Source organism: Crinia signifera, chromosome 1 (genome assembly GCF_055691185.1).
Source record: "Crinia signifera chromosome 1, ASM5569118v1, whole genome shotgun sequence".
Taxonomy (NCBI): Eukaryota; Metazoa; Chordata; class Amphibia; order Anura; family Myobatrachidae; genus Crinia; species Crinia signifera.
Window position 1 is genome coordinate 149,256,275 of NC_139217.1, and position 19,173 is coordinate 149,275,447.

At 35.8% G+C, this 19,173-nt stretch overlaps 20 non-coding genes across 20 annotated transcripts; all 20 read right to left on the reverse strand.

The window, feature by feature from the left end:
• Window positions 1–64: 64 nt before the first annotated feature.
• TRNAK-UUU (transfer RNA lysine (anticodon UUU)) lies at window positions 65–137 on the reverse strand. Its single transcript has one exon. It is a non-coding gene; the product is annotated as a tRNA-Lys (tRNA).
• Window positions 138–228: 91 nt separating this feature from the next.
• TRNAK-UUU (transfer RNA lysine (anticodon UUU)) lies at window positions 229–301 on the reverse strand. The gene has a single exon. It is a non-coding gene; the product is annotated as a tRNA-Lys (tRNA).
• A 1,511-nt stretch (window positions 302–1,812) lies between these two features.
• TRNAK-UUU (transfer RNA lysine (anticodon UUU)) lies at window positions 1,813–1,885 on the reverse strand. The gene has a single exon. It is a non-coding gene; the product is annotated as a tRNA-Lys (tRNA).
• A 91-nt stretch (window positions 1,886–1,976) lies between these two features.
• TRNAK-UUU (transfer RNA lysine (anticodon UUU)) lies at window positions 1,977–2,049 on the reverse strand. Its single transcript has one exon. It is a non-coding gene; the product is annotated as a tRNA-Lys (tRNA).
• Window positions 2,050–4,813: 2,764 nt separating this feature from the next.
• Window positions 4,814–4,886, reverse strand: TRNAK-UUU (transfer RNA lysine (anticodon UUU)). The gene has a single exon. It is a non-coding gene; the product is annotated as a tRNA-Lys (tRNA).
• A 91-nt stretch (window positions 4,887–4,977) lies between these two features.
• On the reverse strand, window positions 4,978–5,050 carry TRNAK-UUU (transfer RNA lysine (anticodon UUU)). The gene has a single exon. It is a non-coding gene; the product is annotated as a tRNA-Lys (tRNA).
• A 1,181-nt stretch (window positions 5,051–6,231) lies between these two features.
• Window positions 6,232–6,304, reverse strand: TRNAK-UUU (transfer RNA lysine (anticodon UUU)). The gene has a single exon. It is a non-coding gene; the product is annotated as a tRNA-Lys (tRNA).
• A 91-nt stretch (window positions 6,305–6,395) lies between these two features.
• On the reverse strand, window positions 6,396–6,468 carry TRNAK-UUU (transfer RNA lysine (anticodon UUU)). Its single transcript has one exon. It is a non-coding gene; the product is annotated as a tRNA-Lys (tRNA).
• A 3,528-nt stretch (window positions 6,469–9,996) lies between these two features.
• Window positions 9,997–10,069, reverse strand: TRNAK-UUU (transfer RNA lysine (anticodon UUU)). Its single transcript has one exon. It is a non-coding gene; the product is annotated as a tRNA-Lys (tRNA).
• A 91-nt stretch (window positions 10,070–10,160) lies between these two features.
• On the reverse strand, window positions 10,161–10,233 carry TRNAK-UUU (transfer RNA lysine (anticodon UUU)). Its single transcript has one exon. It is a non-coding gene; the product is annotated as a tRNA-Lys (tRNA).
• Window positions 10,234–11,248: 1,015 nt separating this feature from the next.
• Window positions 11,249–11,321, reverse strand: TRNAK-UUU (transfer RNA lysine (anticodon UUU)). The gene has a single exon. It is a non-coding gene; the product is annotated as a tRNA-Lys (tRNA).
• Window positions 11,322–11,412: 91 nt separating this feature from the next.
• TRNAK-UUU (transfer RNA lysine (anticodon UUU)) lies at window positions 11,413–11,485 on the reverse strand. Its single transcript has one exon. It is a non-coding gene; the product is annotated as a tRNA-Lys (tRNA).
• Window positions 11,486–12,502: 1,017 nt separating this feature from the next.
• TRNAK-UUU (transfer RNA lysine (anticodon UUU)) lies at window positions 12,503–12,575 on the reverse strand. The gene has a single exon. It is a non-coding gene; the product is annotated as a tRNA-Lys (tRNA).
• A 91-nt stretch (window positions 12,576–12,666) lies between these two features.
• TRNAK-UUU (transfer RNA lysine (anticodon UUU)) lies at window positions 12,667–12,739 on the reverse strand. Its single transcript has one exon. It is a non-coding gene; the product is annotated as a tRNA-Lys (tRNA).
• Window positions 12,740–13,756: 1,017 nt separating this feature from the next.
• Window positions 13,757–13,829, reverse strand: TRNAK-UUU (transfer RNA lysine (anticodon UUU)). The gene has a single exon. It is a non-coding gene; the product is annotated as a tRNA-Lys (tRNA).
• A 91-nt stretch (window positions 13,830–13,920) lies between these two features.
• TRNAK-UUU (transfer RNA lysine (anticodon UUU)) lies at window positions 13,921–13,993 on the reverse strand. The gene has a single exon. It is a non-coding gene; the product is annotated as a tRNA-Lys (tRNA).
• Window positions 13,994–15,172: 1,179 nt separating this feature from the next.
• TRNAK-UUU (transfer RNA lysine (anticodon UUU)) lies at window positions 15,173–15,245 on the reverse strand. Its single transcript has one exon. It is a non-coding gene; the product is annotated as a tRNA-Lys (tRNA).
• A 91-nt stretch (window positions 15,246–15,336) lies between these two features.
• On the reverse strand, window positions 15,337–15,409 carry TRNAK-UUU (transfer RNA lysine (anticodon UUU)). Its single transcript has one exon. It is a non-coding gene; the product is annotated as a tRNA-Lys (tRNA).
• A 1,181-nt stretch (window positions 15,410–16,590) lies between these two features.
• TRNAK-UUU (transfer RNA lysine (anticodon UUU)) lies at window positions 16,591–16,663 on the reverse strand. The gene has a single exon. It is a non-coding gene; the product is annotated as a tRNA-Lys (tRNA).
• Window positions 16,664–16,754: 91 nt separating this feature from the next.
• Window positions 16,755–16,827, reverse strand: TRNAK-UUU (transfer RNA lysine (anticodon UUU)). The gene has a single exon. It is a non-coding gene; the product is annotated as a tRNA-Lys (tRNA).
• Between the last annotated feature and the right edge of the window lie 2,346 nt (window positions 16,828–19,173).

The window sequence follows — 19,173 nt, forward strand, 5'->3', positions numbered from 1 at the left end:
TTGATGAAATTTTTTTTCTGCATCTGAGCTTATGCTGCAGATCATTAGATACCATAAATATACACGCCCGAACAGGGACTTGAACCCTGGACCCTCAGATTAAAAGTCTGATGCTCTACCGACTGAGCTATCCAGGCTCTGATGTTCTCATTGTGCCATCCCAGAAAGTAATATTTTACTTGGAAAAGCTGTTTATTAAACGCACAACAGTATTGTTTAAAAGGATCTCGCCCGAACAGGGACTTGAACCCTGGACCCTCAGATTAAAAGTCTGATGCTCTACCGACTGAGCTATCCAGGCTCTGATGCTCTCATTGTGCCATCCCAGAAAGTAATATATTACTTAGAAAAGCTGTTTATTAAACGCACAATAGTATTGTTTAAAAAGATCTCGCCCGAACAGGGACTTGATCCCTGGACCCTCATATTAAAAGTCTGATGCTCTACCGACTGAGCTATCCAGGCTCTGGTAGGAAAGTGGTGCCAGTTTAGAAGGTTCTGCAAACTATAAAAAAGGGAAAATTTTAGTACGCAAAAATGGAAAAAGATCTGTGTTACTGAAAGTATAAACTGAGAAGTTTGACTTGTAGGACCTCTTGACAAAACACAAATGATATGCCTCTAGGTTTACAGTGCAGATCATTAGATGCCATCAATAGTAGCACCCTTCAAAAATGTCTTTCCATTCTATTAGATGAAGAAAATTGATTTGTTACTAGTCTAATTGAAATGCTGTGTGCCTCTCACAGTACGATGAATTTGAGTCTCTGATGAAATGTAGCCTTCCAGATTTAATTTTTAACTGTACTACTTGGCGATGAATTAATTACTGCCTAAAAATGTTAATGTCTGCCAATTGAAAAGAGATCAAGTAGAGTCCAATGTAAAATGAGGCGAAATGATTGTCCATTATGTGGATATTTGAAATGTGACAAATAATGTACAGACTTTTCTTGGCTCAAAACATATTCTCCCTAGCTCATGTGATGAGGCTAAAACGAACCTTAATACTGAAGGAAAGAAGAATTATATAAAGTTTTGCAGTTGTAAAACATTTGTTTCTGGAGATTATTTCAGATGAAATGACATTTAGCCTCTGCATATACAATAGTTTCTTTATCATTTTAATGAGTGAAGACAATGAAACCAATAGTCCATTTAAAATTTTCATAGGAATTTGCCAGCCTGTACAGATACTCAATGAACAATGAGTATATGAAGCAACAACAATTAAAAGATGCCTGCCTCAATGGGTGATTTTCCACTTTGCAAAGTTCTCCATTTTACAAAGAACAATCTGTTTTTAAAAAGATACTCGCCTGAACCAGGATATGCCAAAGAAAATTTTCTTTTTTTTAAAACATAAAAAGATTTGTATTATTGATAGAATAAACAGAGAAGTTTAGCTTTTAGAGTCTCTTGATGAAATATTTTTTTCTGCATCTGAGCTTATGCTGCAGATCATTAGATACCATAAATATACACACCCGAACACGGACTTGAACTCTGGACCCTCAGATTAAAAGTCTGATGCTCTACCGACTGAGCTATCCAGGCTCTGATGTTCTCATTTTGCCATCCCAGAAAGTAATATTTTACTTGGAAGAGCTGTTTATTAAACGCACAACAGTATTGTTTAAAAGGATCTTGCCCGAATAGGGACTTGAACCCTGGACCCTCAGATTAAAAGTCTGATGCTCTACCGACTGAGCTATCCAGGCTCTGATGCTCTCATTGTGCCATCCCAGAAAGTAATATTTTACTTAGAAAAGCTGTTTATTAAACGCACAATAGTATTGTTTAAAAAGATCTCGCCCGAACAGGGACTTGAACCCTGGCCCCTCAGATTAAAAGTCTGATGCTCTACCGACTGAGCTATCCAGGCTCTGACGCTCTCATTGTGCCATCCCAGAAAGTAATATTTTACTTAGAAAAGCTGTTTATTAAACGCACAATAGTATTGTTTAAAAGGATCTCGCCCGAACAGGGACTTGAACCCTGGACCCTCAGATTAAAAGTCTGATGCTCTACCGACTGAGCTATCCAGGCTCTGATGTTCTCATTGTGCCATCCCAGAAAGTAATATTTTACTTGGAAAAGCTGTTTATTAAACGCACAACAGTATTGTTTAAAAGGATCTCGCCCGAACAGGGACTTGAATCCTGGACCCTCAGATTAAAAGTCTGATGCTCTACCGACTGAGCTATCCAGGCTCTGATGCTCTCATTGTGCCATCCCAGAAAGTAATATTTTACTTAGAAAAGCTGTTTATTAAACGCACAACAGTATTGTTAAAAAAGATCTCGCCTGAACAGGGACTTGATCCCTGGACCCTCATATTAAAAGTCTGATGCTCTACCGACTGAGCTATCCAGGCTCTGGTAGGAAAGTGGTGCCAGTTTAGAAGGTTCTGCAAACTATAAAAAAGGGAAAATTTTAGTACGCAAAAATGGAAAAAGATCTGTGTTACTGAAAGTATAAACTGAGAAGTTTGACTTGTAGGACCTCTTGACAAAACACAAATGATATGCCTCTAGGTTTACAGTGCAGATCATTAGATGCCATCAATAGTAGCACCCTTCAAAAATGTCTTTCCATTCTATTAGATGAAGAAAATTGATTTGTTACTAGTCTAATTGAAATGCTGTGTGCCTCTCACAGTACGATGAATTTGAGTCTCTGATGAAATGTAGCCTTCCAGATTTAATTTTTAACTGTACTACTTGGCGATGAATTAATTACTGCCTAAAAATGTTAATGTCTGCCAATTGAAAAGAGATCAAGTAGAGTCCAATGTAAAATGAGGCGAAATGATTGTCCATTATGTGGATATTTGAAATGTGACAAATAATGTACAGACTTTTCTTGGCTCAAAACATATTCTCCCTAGCTCATGTGATGAGGCTAAAACGAACCTAAATACTGAAGGAAAGAAGAATTATATAAAGTTTTGCAGTTGTAAAACATTTGTTTCTGGAGATTATTTCAGATGAAATGACATTTAGCCTCTGCATATACAATAGTTTCTTTATCATTTTAATGAGTGAAGACAATGAAACCAATAGTCCATTTAAAATTTTCATAGGAATTTGCCAGCCTGTACAGATACTCAATGAACAATGAGTATATGAAGCAACAACAATTAAAAGATGCCTGCCTCAATGGGTGATTTTCCACTTTGCAAAGTTCTCCATTTTACAAAGAACAATCTGTTTTTAAAAAGATACTCGCCTGAACCAGGATATGCCAAAGAAAATTTTCTTTTTTTTAAAACATAAAAAGATTTGTATTATTGATAGAATAAACAGAGAAGTTTAGCTTTTAGAGTCTCTTGATGAAATATTTTTTTCTGCATCTGAGCTTATGCTGCAGATCATTAGATACCATAAATATACACACCCGAACACGGACTTGAACTCTGGACCCTCAGATTAAAAGTCTGATGCTCTACCGACTGAGCTATCCAGGCTCTGATGTTCTCATTTTGCCATCCCAGAAAGTAATATTTTACTTGGAAGAGCTGTTTATTAAACGCACAACAGTATTGTTTAAAAGGATCTTGCCCGAATAGGGACTTGAACCCTGGACCCTCAGATTAAAAGTCTGATGCTCTACCGACTGAGCTATCCAGGCTCTGATGCTCTCATTGTGCCATCCCAGAAAGTAATATTTTACTTAGAAAAGCTGTTTATTAAACGCACAATAGTATTGTTTAAAAAGATCTCGCCCGAACAGGGACTTGAACCCTGGACCCTCATATTAAAAGTCTGATGCTCTACCGACTGAGCTATCCAGGCTCTAGTAGGAAAGTGATGCCAGTTTAGAAGGTTCTGCAAACTATAAAAATGGGAAAATTTTAGTACGCAAAAATGGAAAAAGATCTGTGTTACTGAAAGTATAAACTGAGAAGTTTGACTTGTAGGACCTCTTGACAAAACACAAATGATATGCCTCTAGGTTTACAGTGCAGATCATTAGATGCCATCAATATTATCACCCTTCAAAAATGTCTTTCCATTCTAATAGATGAAGAAAATTGATTTGTTACTAGTCTAATTGAAATGCTGTGTGCCTCTCACAGTACGATGAATTTGAGTCTCTGATGAAATGTAGCCTTCCAGATTTAATTTTTAACTGTACTACTTGGCGATGAATTAATTACTGCCTAAAAATGTTAATGTCTGCCAATTGAAAAGAGATCAAGTAGAGTCCAATGTAAAATGAGGCGAAATGATTGTCCATTATGTGGATATTTGAAATGTGACAAATAATGTACAGACTTTTCTTGGCTCAAAACATATTCTCCCTAGCTCATGTGATGAGGCTAAAACGAACCTAAATACTGAAGGAAAGAAGAATTAAATAAAGTTTTGCAGTTGTAAAACATTTGTTTCTGGAGATTATTTCAGATGAAATGACATTTGCCTCTGCATATTCAATAGTTTCTTTATCATTTTAATGAGTGAAGACAATGAAACCAATAGTCCATTTAAAATTTTCATAGGAATTTGCCAGCCTGTACAGATACTCAATGAACAATGAGTATATGAAGCAACAACAATTAAAAGATGCCTGCCTCAATGGGTGATTTTCCACTTTGCAAAGTTCTCCATTTTACAAAGAACAATCTGTTTTTAAAAAGATACTCGCCTGAACCAGGATATGCCAAAGAAAATTTTCTTTGTTGAAAACTGAAAAATATTAATATTATTGATAGAATAAACAGAGAAGTTTAGCTTTTAGAGTCTCTTGATGAAATTTTTTTTCTGCATCTGAGCTTATGCTGCAGATCATTAGATACCATAAATATACACGCCCGAACAGGGACTTGAACCCTGGACCCTCAGATTAAAAGTCTGATGCTCTACCGACTGAGCTATCCAGGCTCTGATGTTCTCATTGTGCCATCCCAGAAAGTAATATTTTACTTGGAAAAGCTGTTTATTAAACGCACAACAGTATTGTTTAAAAGGATCTCGCCCGAACAGGGACTTGAACCCTGGACCCTCAGATTAAAAGTCTGATGCTCTACCGACTGAGCTATCCAGGCTCTGATGCTCTCATTGTGCCATCCCAGAAAGTAATATTTTACTTAGAAAAGCTGTTTATTAAACGCACAATAGTATTGTTTAAAAAGATCTCGCCCGAACAGGGACTTGATCCCTGGACCCTCATATTAAAAGTCTGATGCTCTACCGACTGAGCTATCCAGGCTCTGGTAGGAAAGAGGTGCCAGTTTAGAAGGTTCTGCAAACTATAAAAAAGGGAAAATTTTAGTACGCAAAAATGGAAAAAGATCTGTGTTACTGAAAGTATAAACTGAGAAGTTTGACTTGTAGGACCTCTTGACAAAACACAAATGATATGCCTCTAGGTTTACAGTGCAGATCATTAGATGCCATCAATAGTAGCACCCTTCAAAAATGTCTTTCCATTCTATTAGATGAAGAAAATTGATTTGTTACTAGTCTAATTGAAATGCTGTGTGCCTCTCACAGTACGATGAATTTGAGTCTCTGATGAAATGTAGCCTTCCAGATTTAATTTTTAACTGTACTACTTGGCGATGAATTAATTACTGCCTAAAAATGTTAATGTCTGCCAATTGAAAAGAGATCAAGTAGAGTCCAATGTAAAATGAGGCGAAATGATTGTCCATTATGTGGATATTTGAAATGTGACAAATAATGTACAGACTTTTCTTGGCTCAAAACATATTCTCCCTAGCTCATGTGATGAGGCTAAAACGAACCTAAATACTGAAGGAAAGAAGAATTATATAAAGTTTTGCAGTTGTAAAACATTTGTTTCTGGAGATTATTTCAGATGAAATGACATTTAGCCTCTGCATATACAATAGTTTCTTTATCATTTTAATGAGTGAAGACAATGAAACCAATAGTCCATTTAAAATTTTCATAGGAATTTGCCAGCCTGTACAGATACTCAATGAACAATGAGTATATGAAGCAACAACAATTAAAAGATGCCTGCCTCAATGGGTGATTTTCCACTTTGCAAAGTTCTCCATTTTACAAAGAACAATCTGTTTTTAAAAAGATACTCGCCTGAACCAGGATATGCCAAAGAAAATTTTCTTTGTTGAAAACTGAAAAATATTAATATTATTGATAGAATAAACAGAGAAGTTTAGCTTTTAGAGTCTCTTGATGAAATTTTTTTTCTGCATCTGAGCTTATGCTGCAGATCATTAGATACCATAAATATACACGCCCGAACAGGGACTTGAACCCTGGACCCTCAGATTAAAAGTCTGATGCTCTACCGACTGAGCTATCCAGGCTCTGATGTTCTCATTGTGCCATCCCAGAAAGTAATATTTTACTTGGAAAAGCTGTTTATTAAACGCACAACAGTATTGTTTAAAAGGATCTCGCCCGAACAGGGACTTGAACCCTGGACCCTCAGATTAAAAGTCTGATGCTCTACCGACTGAGCTATCCAGGCTCTGATGCTCTCATTGTGCCATCCCAGAAAGTAATATTTTACTTAGAAAAGCTGTTTATTAAACGCACAATAGTATTGTTTAAAAAGATCTCGCCCGAACAGGGACTTGATCCCTGGACCCTCATATTAAAAGTCTGATGCTCTACCGACTGAGCTATCCAGGCTCTGGTAGGAAAGAGGTGCCAGTTTAGAAGGTTCTGCAAACTATAAAAAAGGGAAAATTTTAGTACGCAAAAATGGAAAAAGATCTGTGTTACTGAAAGTATAAACTGAGAAGTTTGACTTGTAGGACCTCTTGACAAAACACAAATGATATGCCTCTAGGTTTACAGTGCAGATCATTAGATGCCATCAATAGTAGCACCCTTCAAAAATGTCTTTCCATTCTATTAGATGAAGAAAATTGATTTGTTACTAGTCTAATTGAAATGCTGTGTGCCTCTCACAGTACGATGAATTTGAGTCTCTGATGAAATGTAGCCTTCCAGATTTAATTTTTAACTGTACTACTTGGCGATGAATTAATTACTGCCTAAAAATGTTAATGTCTGCCAATTGAAAAGAGATCAAGTAGAGTCCAATGTAAAATGAGGCGAAATGATTGTCCATTATGTGGATATTTGAAATGTGACAAATAATGTACAGACTTTTCTTGGCTCAAAACATATTCTCCCTAGCTCATGTGATGAGGCTAAAACGAACCTAAATACTGAAGGAAAGAAGAATTATATAAAGTTTTGCAGTTGTAAAACATTTGTTTCTGGAGATTATTTCAGATGAAATGACATTTAGCCTCTGCATATACAATAGTTTCTTTATCATTTTAATGAGTGAAGACAATGAAACCAATAGTCCATTTAAAATTTTCATAGGAATTTGCCAGCCTGTACAGATACTCAATGAACAATGAGTATATGAAGCAACAACAATTAAAAGATGCCTGCCTCAATGGGTGATTTTCCACTTTGCAAAGTTCTCCATTTTACAAAGAACAATCTGTTTTTAAAAAGATACTCGCCTGAACCAGGATATGCCAAAGAAAATTTTCTTTTTTTAAAACATAAAAAGATTTGTATTATTGATAGAATAAACAGAGAAGTTTAGCTTTTAGAGTCTCTTGATGAAATATTTTTTTCTGCATCTGAGCTTATGCTGCAGATCATTAGATACCATAAATATACACACCCGAACACGGACTTGAACTCTGGACCCTCAGATTAAAAGTCTGATGCTCTACCGACTGAGCTATCCAGGCTCTGATGTTCTCATTTTGCCATCCCAGAAAGTAATATTTTACTTGGAAGAGCTGTTTATTAAACGCACAACAGTATTGTTTAAAAGGATCTTGCCCGAATAGGGACTTGAACCCTGGACCCTCAGATTAAAAGTCTGATGCTCTACCGACTGAGCTATCCAGGCTCTAGTAGGAAAGTGATGCCAGTTTAGAAGGTTCTGCAAACTATAAAAATGGGAAAATTTTAGTACGCAAAAATGGAAAAAGATCTGTGTTACTGAAAGTATAAACTGAGAAGTTTGACTTGTAGGACCTCTTGACAAAACACAAATGATATGCCTCTAGGTTTACAGTGCAGATCATTAGATGCCATCAATAGTAGCACCCTTCAAAAATGTCTTTCCATTCTATTAGATGAAGAAAATTGATTTGTTACTAGTCTAATTGAAATGCTGTGTGCCTCTCACAGTACGATGAATTTGAGTCTCTGATGAAATGTAGCCTTCCAGATTTAATTTTTAACCGTACTACTTGGCGATGAATTAATTACTGCCTAAAAATGTTAATGTCTGCCAATTGAAAAGAGATCAAGTAGAGTCCAATGTAAAATGAGGCGAAATGATTGTCCATTATGTGGATATTTGAAATGTGACAAATAATGTACAGACTTTTCTTGGCTCAAAACATATTCTCCCTAGCTCATGTGATGAGGCTAAAACGAACCTAAATACTGAAGGAAAGAAGAATTATATAAAGTTTTGCAGTTGTAAAACATTTGTTTCTGGAGATTATTTCAGATGAAATGACATTTAGCCTCTGCATATACAATAGTTTCTTTATCATTTTAATGAGTGAAGACAATGAAACCAATAGTCCATTTAAAATTTTCATAGGAATTTGCCAGCCTGTACAGATACTCAATGAACAATGAGTATATGAAGCAACAACAATTAAAAGATGCCTGCCTCAATGGGTGATTTTCCACTTTGCAAAGTTCTCCATTTTACAAAGAACAATCTGTTTTTAAAAAGATACTCGCCTGAACCAGGATATGCCAAAGAAAATTTTCTTTGTTGAAAACGGAAAAATATTAATATTATTGATAGAATAAACAGAGAAGTTTAGCTTTTAGAGTCTCTTGATGAAATATTTTTTTCTGCATCTGAGCTTATGCTGCAGATCATTAGATACCATAAATATACATGCCCGAACAGGGACTTGAACCCTGGACCCTTTAGATTAAAAGTCTGATGCTCTACCGACTGAGCTATCCAGGCTCTGGTAGGAAAGTGATGCCAGTTTAGACGGTTCTGCAAACTATAAAAAAGGGAACATTTTAGTACGCAAAAATGGAAAAAGATCTGTGTTACTGAAAGTATAAACTGAGAAGTTTGACTTGTAGGACCTCTTGACAAAACACAAATGATATGCCTCTAGGTTTACAGTGCAGATCATTAGATGCCATCAATATTAGCACCCTTCAAAAATGTCTTTCCATTCTAATAGATGAAGAAAATTGATTTGTTACTAGTCTAATTGAAATGCTGTGTGCCTCTCACAGTACGATGAATTTGAGTCTCTGATGAAATGTAGCCTTCCAGATTTAATTTTTAACTGTACTACTTGGCGATGATTTAATTACTGCCTAAAGATGTTAATGTCTGCCAATTGAAAAGAGATCAAGTAGAGTCCAATGTAAAATGAGGCCAAATGATTGTCCATTATGTGGATATTTGAAATGTGACAAATAATGTACAGACTTTTCTTGGCTCAAAACATATTCTTCCTAGATCATGTGATGAGGCTAAAACGAACCTAAATACTGAAGGAAAGAAGAATTAAATAAAGTTTTGCAGTTGTAAAACATTTGTTTCTGGAGATTATTTCAGATGAAATGACATTTAGCCTCTGCATATTCAATAGTTTCTTTATCATTTTAATGAGTGAAGACAATGAAACCAATGTCCATTTAAAATTTTCACAGGAATTTGCCAGCCTGTACAGATACTCAATGAACAATGAGTATATGAAGCAACAACAATTAAAAGATGCCTGCCTCAATGGGTGATTTTCCACTTTGCAAAGTTCTCCATTTCACAAAGAACAATCTGTTTTTAAAAAGATACTCACCTGAACCGGGATATGCCAAAGAAAATTTTCTTTGTTGAAAACGGAAAAAGATTTGTATTATTGATAGAATAAACAGAGAAGTTTAGCTTTTAAAGTCTCTTGATGAAATATTTTTTTCTGCATCTGAGCTTATGCTGCAGATCATTAGATACCTTAAACATACACGCCTGAACAGGGACTTGAACCCTGGACCCTCAGATTAAAAGTCTGATGCTCTACCGACTGAGCTATCCAGGCTCTGATGTTCGCATTGTGCCATCCCAGAAAGTAATATTTTACTTGGAAAAGCTGTTTATTAAACGCACAACAGTATTGTTTAAAAGGATCTCGCCCGAACAGGGACTTGAACCCTGGACCCTCAGATTAAAAGTCTGATGCTCTACCGACTGAGCTATCCAGGCTCTGGTAGGAAAGTGATGCCAGTTTAGACGGTTCTGCAAACTATAAAAAAGGGAACATTTTAGTACGCAAAAATGGAAAAAGATCTGTGTTACTGAAAGTATAAACTGAGAAGTTTGACTTGTAGGACCTCTTGACAAAACACAAATGATATGCCTCTAGGTTTACAGTGCAGATCATTAGATGCCATCAATATTAGCACCCTTCAAAAATGTCTTTCCATTCTAATAGATGAAGAAAATTGATTTGTTACTAGTCTAATTGAAATGCTGTGTGCCTCTCACAGTACGATGAATTTGAGTCTCTGATGAAATGTAGCCTTCCAGATTTAATTTTTAACTGTACTACTTGGCGATGATTTAATTACTGCCTAAAGATGTTAATGTCTGCCAATTGAAAAGAGATCAAGTAGAGTCCAATGTAAAATGAGGCCAAATGATTGTCCATTATGTGGATATTTGAAATGTGACAAATAATGTACAGACTTTTCTTGGCTCAAAACATATTCTTCCTAGATCATGTGATGAGGCTAAAACGAACCTAAATACTGAAGGAAAGAAGAATTAAATAAAGTTTTGCAGTTGTAAAACATTTGTTTCTGGAGATTATTTCAGATGAAATGACATTTAGCCTCTGCATATTCAATAGTTTCTTTATCATTTTAATGAGTGAAGACAATGAAACCAATGTCCATTTAAAATTTTCACAGGAATTTGCCAGCCTGTACAGATACTCAATGAACAATGAGTATATGAAGCAACAACAATTAAAAGATGCCTGCCTCAATGGGTGATTTTCCACTTTGCAAAGTTCTCCATTTCACAAAGAACAATCTGTTTTTAAAAAGATACTCACCTGAACCGGGATATGCCAAAGAAAATTTTCTTTGTTGAAAACGGAAAAAGATTTGTATTATTGATAGAATAAACAGAGAAGTTTAGCTTTAAGTCTCTTGATGAAATATTTTTTTCTGCATCTGAGCTTATGCTGCAGATCATTAGATACCTTAAACATACACGCCTGAACAGGGACTTGAACCCTGGACCCTCAGATTAAAAGTCTGATGCTCTACCGACTGAGCTATCCAGGCTCTGATGTTCGCATTGTGCCATCCCAGAAAGTAATATTTTACTTGGAAAAGCTGTTTATTAAACGCACAACAGTATTGTTTAAAAGGATCTCGCCCGAACAGGGACTTGAACCCTGGACCCTCAGATTAAAAGTCTGATGCTCTACCGACTGAGCTATCCAGGCTCTGGTAGGAAAGTGATGCCAGTTTAGACGGTTCTGCAAACTATAAAAAAGGGAACATTTTAGTACGCAAAAATGGAAAAAGATCTGTGTTACTGAAAGTATAAACTGAGAAGTTTGACTTGTAGGACCTCTTGACAAAACACAAATGATATGCCTCTAGGTTTACAGTGCAGATCATTAGATGCCATCAATATTAGCACCCTTCAAAAATGTCTTTCCATTCTAATAGATGAAGAAAATTGATTTGTTACTAGTCTAATTGAAATGCTGTGTGCCTCTCACAGTACGATGAATTTGAGTCTCTGATGAAATGTAGCCTTCCAGATTTAATTTTTAACTGTACTACTTGGCGATGATTTAATTACTGCCTAAAGATGTTAATGTCTGCCAATTGAAAAGAGATCAAGTAGAGTCCAATGTAAAATGAGGCCAAATGATTGTCCATTATGTGGATATTTGAAATGTGACAAATAATGTACAGACTTTTCTTGGCTCAAAACATATTCTTCCTAGCTCATGTGATGAGGCTAAAACGAACCTAAATACTGAAGGAAAGAAGAATTAAATAAAGTTTTGCAGTTGTAAAACATTTGTTTCTGGAGATTATTTCAGATGAAATGACATTTAGCCTCTGCATATTCAATAGTTTCTTTATCATTTTAATGAGTGAAGACAATGAAACCAATGTCCATTTAAAATTTTCACAGGAATTTGCCAGCCTGTACAGATACTCAATGAACAATGAGTATATGAAGCAACAACAATTAAAAGATGCCTGCCTCAATGGGTGATTTTCCACTTTGCAAAGTTCTCCATTTCACAAAGAACAATCTGTTTTTAAAAAGATACTCACCTGAACCGGGATATGCCAAAGAAAATTTTCTTTGTTGAAAACGGAAAAAGATTTGTATTATTGATAGAATAAACAGAGAAGTTTAGCTTTTAAAGTCTCTTGATGAAATATTTTTTTCTGCATCTGAGCTTATGCTGCAGATCATTAGATACCATAAACATACACGCCTGAACAGGGACTTGAACCCTGGACCCTCAGATTAAAAGTCTGATGCTCTACCGACTGAGCTATCCAGGCTCTGATGTTCGCATTGTGCCATCCCAGAAAGTAATATTTTACTTGGAAAAGCTGTTTATTAAACGCACAACAGTATTGTTTAAAAGGATCTCGCCCGAACAGGGACTTGAACCCTGGACCCTCAGATTAAAAGTCTGATGCTCTACCGACTGAGCTATCCAGGCTCTGGTAGGAAAGTGATGCCAGTTTAGATGGTTCTGCAAACTATAAAAAAGGGAACATTTTAGTACGCAAAAATGGAAAAAGATCTGTGTTACTGAAAGTATAAACTGAGAAGTTTGACTTGTAGGACCTCTTGACAAAACACAAATGATATGCCTCTAGGTTTACAGTGCAGATCATTAGATGCCATCAATATTAGCACCCTTCAAAAATGTCTTTCCATTCTAATAGATGAAGAAAATTGATTTGTTACTAGTCTAATTGAAATGCTGTGTGCCTCTCACAGTACGATGAATTTGAGTCTCTGATGAAATGTAGCCTTCCAGATTTAATTTTTAACTGTACTACTTGGCGATGATTTAATTACTGCCTAAAGATGTTAATGTCTGCCAATTGAAAAGAGATCAAGTAGAGTCCAATGTAAAATGAGGCCAAATGATTGTCCATTATGTGGATATTTGAAATGTGACAAATAATGTACAGACTTTTCTTGGCTCAAAACATATTCTTCCTAGCTCATGTGATGAGGCTAAAACGAACCTAAATACTGAAGGAAAGAAGAATTAAATAAAGTTTTGCAGTTGTAAAACATTTGTTTCTGGAGATTATTTCAGATGAAATGACATTTAGCCTCTGCATATTCAATAGTTTCTTTATCATTTTAATGAGTGAAGACAATGAAACCAATGTCCATTTAAAATTTTCACAGGAATTTGCCAGCCTGTACAGATACTCAATGAAAAATGAGTATATGAAGCAACAACAATTAAAAGATGCCTGCCTCAATGGGTGATTTTCCACTTTGCAAAGTTCTCCATTTCACAAAGAACAATCTGTTTTTAAAAAGATACTCACCTGAACCGGGATATGCCAAAGAAAATTTTCTTTGTTGAAAACGGAAAAAGATTTGTATTATTGATAGAATAAACAGAGAAGTTTAGCTTTTAAAGTCTCTTGATGAAATATTTTTTTCTGCATCTGAGCTTATGCTGCAGATCATTAGATACCATAAACATACACGCCTGAACAGGGACTTGAACCCTGGACCCTCAGATTAAAAGTCTGATGCTCTACCGACTGAGCTATCCAGGCTCTGATGTTCGCATTGTGCCATCCCAGAAAGTAATATTTTACTTGGAAAAGCTGTTTATTAAACGCACAACAGTATTGTTTTTAAGGATCTCGCCCGAACAGGGACTTGAACCCTGGACCCTCAGATTAAAAGTCTGATGCTCTACCGACTGAGCTATCCAGGCTCTGGTAGGAAAGTGATGCCAGTTTAGATGGTTCTGCAAACTATAAAAAAGGGAACATTTTAGTACGCAAAAATGGAAAAAGATCTGTGTTACTGAAAGTATAAACTGAGAAGTTTGACTTGTAGGACCTCTTGACAAAACACAAATGATATGCCTCTAGGTTTACAGTGCAGATCATTAGATGCCATCAATATTAGCACCCTTCAAAAATGTCTTTCCATTCTAATAGATGAAGAAAATTGATTTGTTACTAGTCTAATTGAAATGCTGTGTGCCTCTCACAGTACGATGAATTTGAGTCTCTGATGAAATGTAGCCTTCCAGATTTAATTTTTAACTGTACTACTTGGCGATGATTTAATTACTGCCTAAAGATGTTAATGTCTGCCAATTGAAAAGAGATCAAGTAGAGTCCAATGTAAAATGAGGCCAAATGATTGTCCATTATGTGGATATTTGAAATGTGACAAATAATGTACAGACTTTTCTTGGCTCAAAACATATTCTTCCTAGCTCATGTGATGAGGCTAAAACGAACCTAAATACTGAAGGAAAGAAGAATTAAATAAAGTTTTGCAGTTGTAAAACATTTGTTTCTGGAGTTTATTTCAGATGAAATGACATTTAGCCTCTGCATATTCAATAGTTTCTTTATCATTTTAATGAGTGAAGACAATGAAACCAATGTCCATTTAAAATTTTCACAGGAATTTGCCAGCCTGTACAGATACTCAATGAACAATGAGTATATGAAGCAACAACAATTAAAAGATGCCTGCCTCAATGGGTGATTTTCTACTTTGCAAAGTTCTCCATTTCACAAAGAACAATCTGTTTTTAAAAAGATACTCACCTGAACCGGGATATGCCAAAGAAAATTTTCTTTGTTGAAAACGGAAAAAGATTTGTATTATTGATAGAATAAACAGAGAAGTTTAGCTTTTAAAGTCTCTATGAAATATTTTTTTCTGCATCTGAGCTTATGCTGCAGATCATTAGATACCTTAAACATACACGCCTGAACAGAGACTTGAACCCTGGACCCTCAGATTAAAAGTCTGATGCTCTACCGACTGAGCTATCCAGGCTCTGATGTTCGCATTGTGCCATCCCAGAAAGTAATATTTTACTTGGAAAAGCTGTTTATTAAACGCACAACAGTATTGTTTAAAAGGATCTCGCCCGAACAGGGACTTGAACCCTGGACCCTCAGATTAAAAGTCTGATGCTCTACCGACTGAGCTATCCAGGCTCTGATGCTCTCGTTGTGCCATCCCAGAAAGTAATATTTTACTTAGAAAAGCTGTTTATTAAACGCACAACAGTATTGTTTAAAAGGATCTCGCCCGAACAGGGACTTGAACCCTGGACCCTCAGATTAAAAGTCTGATGCTCTACCGACTGAGCTATCCAGGCTCTGATGCTCTCATTGTGCCATCCCAGAAAGTAATATTTTACTTAGAAAAGCTGTTTATTAAACGCACAACAGTATTGTTTAAAAAGATCTCGCCCGAACAGGGACTTGATCCCTGGACCCTCATATTAAAAGTCTGATGCTCTACCGACTGAGCTATCCAGGCTCTGGTAGGAAAGTGATGCCAGTTTAGAAGGTTCTGCAAACTATAAAAAAGGGAACATTTTAGTACGCAAAAATGGAAAAAGATCTGTGTTACTGAAAGTATAAACTGAGAAGTTTGACTTGTAGGACCTCTTGACAAAACACAAATGATATGCCTCTAGGTTTACAGTGCAGATCATTAGATGCCGTCAATATTAGCACCCTTCAAAAATGTCTTTCCATTCTAATAGATGAAGAAAATTGATTTGTTACTAGTCTAATTGAAATGCTGTGTGCCTCTCACAGTACGATGAATTTGAGTCTCTGATGAAATGTAGCCTTCCAGATTTAATTTTTAACTGTACTACTTGGTGATGATTTAATTACTGCCTAAAAATGTTAATGTCTGCCAATTGAAAAGAGATCAAGTAGAGTCCAATGTAAAATGAGGCCAAATGATTGTCCATTATGTGGATATTTGAAATGTGACAAATAATGTACAGACTTTTCTTGGCTCAAAACATATTCTTCCTAGCTCATGTGATGAGGCTAAAACGAACCTAAATACTGAAGGAAAGAAGAATTAAATAAAGTTTTGCAGTTGTAAAACATTTGTTTCTGGAGATTATTTCAGATGAAATGACATTTAGCCTCTGCATATTCAATAGTTTCTTTATCATTTTAATGAGTGAAGACAATGAAACCAATGTCCATTTAAAATTTTCACAGGAATTTGCCAGCCTGTACAGATACTCAATGAACAATGAGTATATGAAGCAACAACAATTAAAAGATGCCTGCCTCAATGGGTGATTTTCCACTTTGCAAAGTTCTCCATTTCACAAAGAACAATCTGTTTTTAAAAAGATACTCACCTGAACCGGGATATGCCAAAGAAAATTTTCTTTGTTGAAAACGGAAAAAGATTTGTATTATTGATAGAATAAACAGAGAAGTTTAGCTTTTAAAGTCTCTTGATGAAATATTTTTTTCTGCATCTGAGCTTATGCTGCAGATCATTAGATACCATAAACATACACGCCTGAACAGGGACTTGAACCCTGGACCCTCAGATTAAAAGTCTGATGCTCTACCGACTGAGCTATCCAGGCTCTGATGTTCGCATTGTGCCATCCCAGAAAGTAATATTTTACTTGGAAAAGCTGTTTATTAAACGCACAACAGTATTGTTTTTAAGGATCTCGCCCGAACAGGGACTTGAACCCTGGACCCTCAGATTAAAAGTCTGATGCTCTACCGACTGAGCTATCCAGGCTCTGGTAGGAAAGTGATGCCAGTTTAGACGGTTCTGCAAACTATAAAAAAGGGAACATTTTAGTACGCAAAAATGGAAAAAGATCTGTGTTACTGAAAGTATAAACTGAGAAGTTTGACTTGTAGGACCTCTTGACAAAACACAAATGATATGCCTCTAGGTTTACAGTGCAGATCATTAGATGCCATCAATATTAGCACCCTTCAAAAATGTCTTTCCATTCTAATAGATGAAGAAAATTGATTTGTTACTAGTCTAATTGAAATGCTGTGTGCCTCTCACAGTACGATGAATTTGAGTCTCTGATGAAATGTAGCCTTCCAGATTTAATTTTTAACTGTACTACTTGGCGATGATTTAATTACTGCCTAAAGATGTTAATGTCTGCCAATTGAAAAGAGATCAAGTAGAGTCCAATGTAAAATGAGGCCAAATGATTGTCTATTATGTGGATATTTGAAATGTGACAAATAATGTACAGACTTTTCTTGGCTCAAAACATATTCTCCCTAGCTCATGTGATGAGGCTAAAACGAACCTAAATACTGAAGGAAAGAAGAATTAAATAAAGTTTTGCAGTTGTAAAACATTTGTTTCTGGAGATTATTTCAGATGAAATGACATTTAGCCTCTGCATATTCAATAGTTTCTTTATCATTTTAATGAGTGAAGACAATAAAACCAATAGTCCATTTAAAATTTTCACTGGAATTTGCCAGCCTGTACAGATACTCAATGAACAATGAGTATATGAAGCAACAACAATTAAAAGATGCCTGCCTCAATGGGTGATTTTCCACTTTGCAAAGTTCTCCATTTCACAAAGAACAATCTGTTTTTAAAAAGATACTCACCTGAACCGGGATATGCCAAAGAAAATTTTCTTTGTTGAAAACGGAAAAAGATTTGTATTATTGACAGAATAAACAGAGAAGTTTAGCTTTTAGAGTCTCTTGATGAAATAATTTTTCTGCATCTGAGCTTATGCTGCAGATCATTAGATACCATAAATATACACGCCCGAACAGGGACTTGAACCCTGGACCCTCAAATTAAAAGTCTGATGCTCTACCGACTGAGCTATCCAGGCTCTGACACTCTCATTGTGCCATCCCACAAAGCAATATTTTACTTGGAAAAGCTGTTTATTAAACGCACAACAGTATTGTTTAAAAGGATCTCGCCCGAACAGGGACTTGAATCCTGGACCCTCAGATTAAAAGTCTGATACTCTACCGACTGAGTTATCCAGGCTCTGTTAGGAAAGTAATGCCAGTTTAGAAGGTTCTGCAAACTATAAAAAAGGGAAAATTTTAGTACGCAAAAATGGAAAAAGATCTGTGTTACTGAAAGTATAAACTGAGAAGTTTGACTTGTAGGACCTCTTGACAAAACACAAATGATATGCCTCTAGGTTTACAGTGCAGATCATTAGATGCCATCAATAGTAGCACCCTTCAAAAATGTCTTTCCATTCTAATAGATGAAGAAAATTGATTTGTTACTAGTCTAATTGAAATGCTGTTTGCCTCTCACAGTACGATGAATTTGAGTCTCTGATGAAATGTAGCCTTCCAGATTTAATTTTTAACTGTACTACTTGGCGATGATTTAATTACTGCCTAAAGATGTTAATGTCTGCCAATTGAAAAGAGATCAAGTAGAGTCCAATGTAAAATGAGGCCAAATGATTGTCTATTATGTGGATATTTGAAATGTGACAAATAATGTACAGACTTTTCTTGGCTCAAAACATATTCTCCCTAGCTCATGTGATGAGGCTAAAACGAACCTAAATACTGAAGGAAAGAAGAATTAAATAAAGTTTTGCAGTTGTAAAACATTTGTTTCTGGAGATTATTTCAGATGAAATGACATTTAGCCTCTGCATATTCAATAGTTTCTTTATCATTTTAATGAGTGAAGACAATGAAACCAATAGTCCATTTAAAATTTTCACAGGAATTTGCCAGCCTGTATAGATACTCAATGAACAATGAGTATATGAAGCAACAACAATTAAAAGATGCCTGCCTCAATGGGTGATTTTTCTCTTTGCAAAGTTCTCCATTTCACAAAGAACAATCTGTTTTTAAAAAGATACTCACCTGAACCGGGATATGCCAAAGAAAATTTTCTTTGTTGAAAACGGAAAAAGATTTGTATTATTGGTAGAATAAACAGAGAAGTTTAGCTTTTAGAGTCTCTTGATGAAATATTTTTTTCTGCAACTGAGCTTATGCTGCAGATCATTAGATACCATAAATATACACGCCCAAACAGGGACTTGAACCCTGGACCCTCAAATTAAAAGTCTGATGCTCTACCGACTGAGCTATCCAGGCT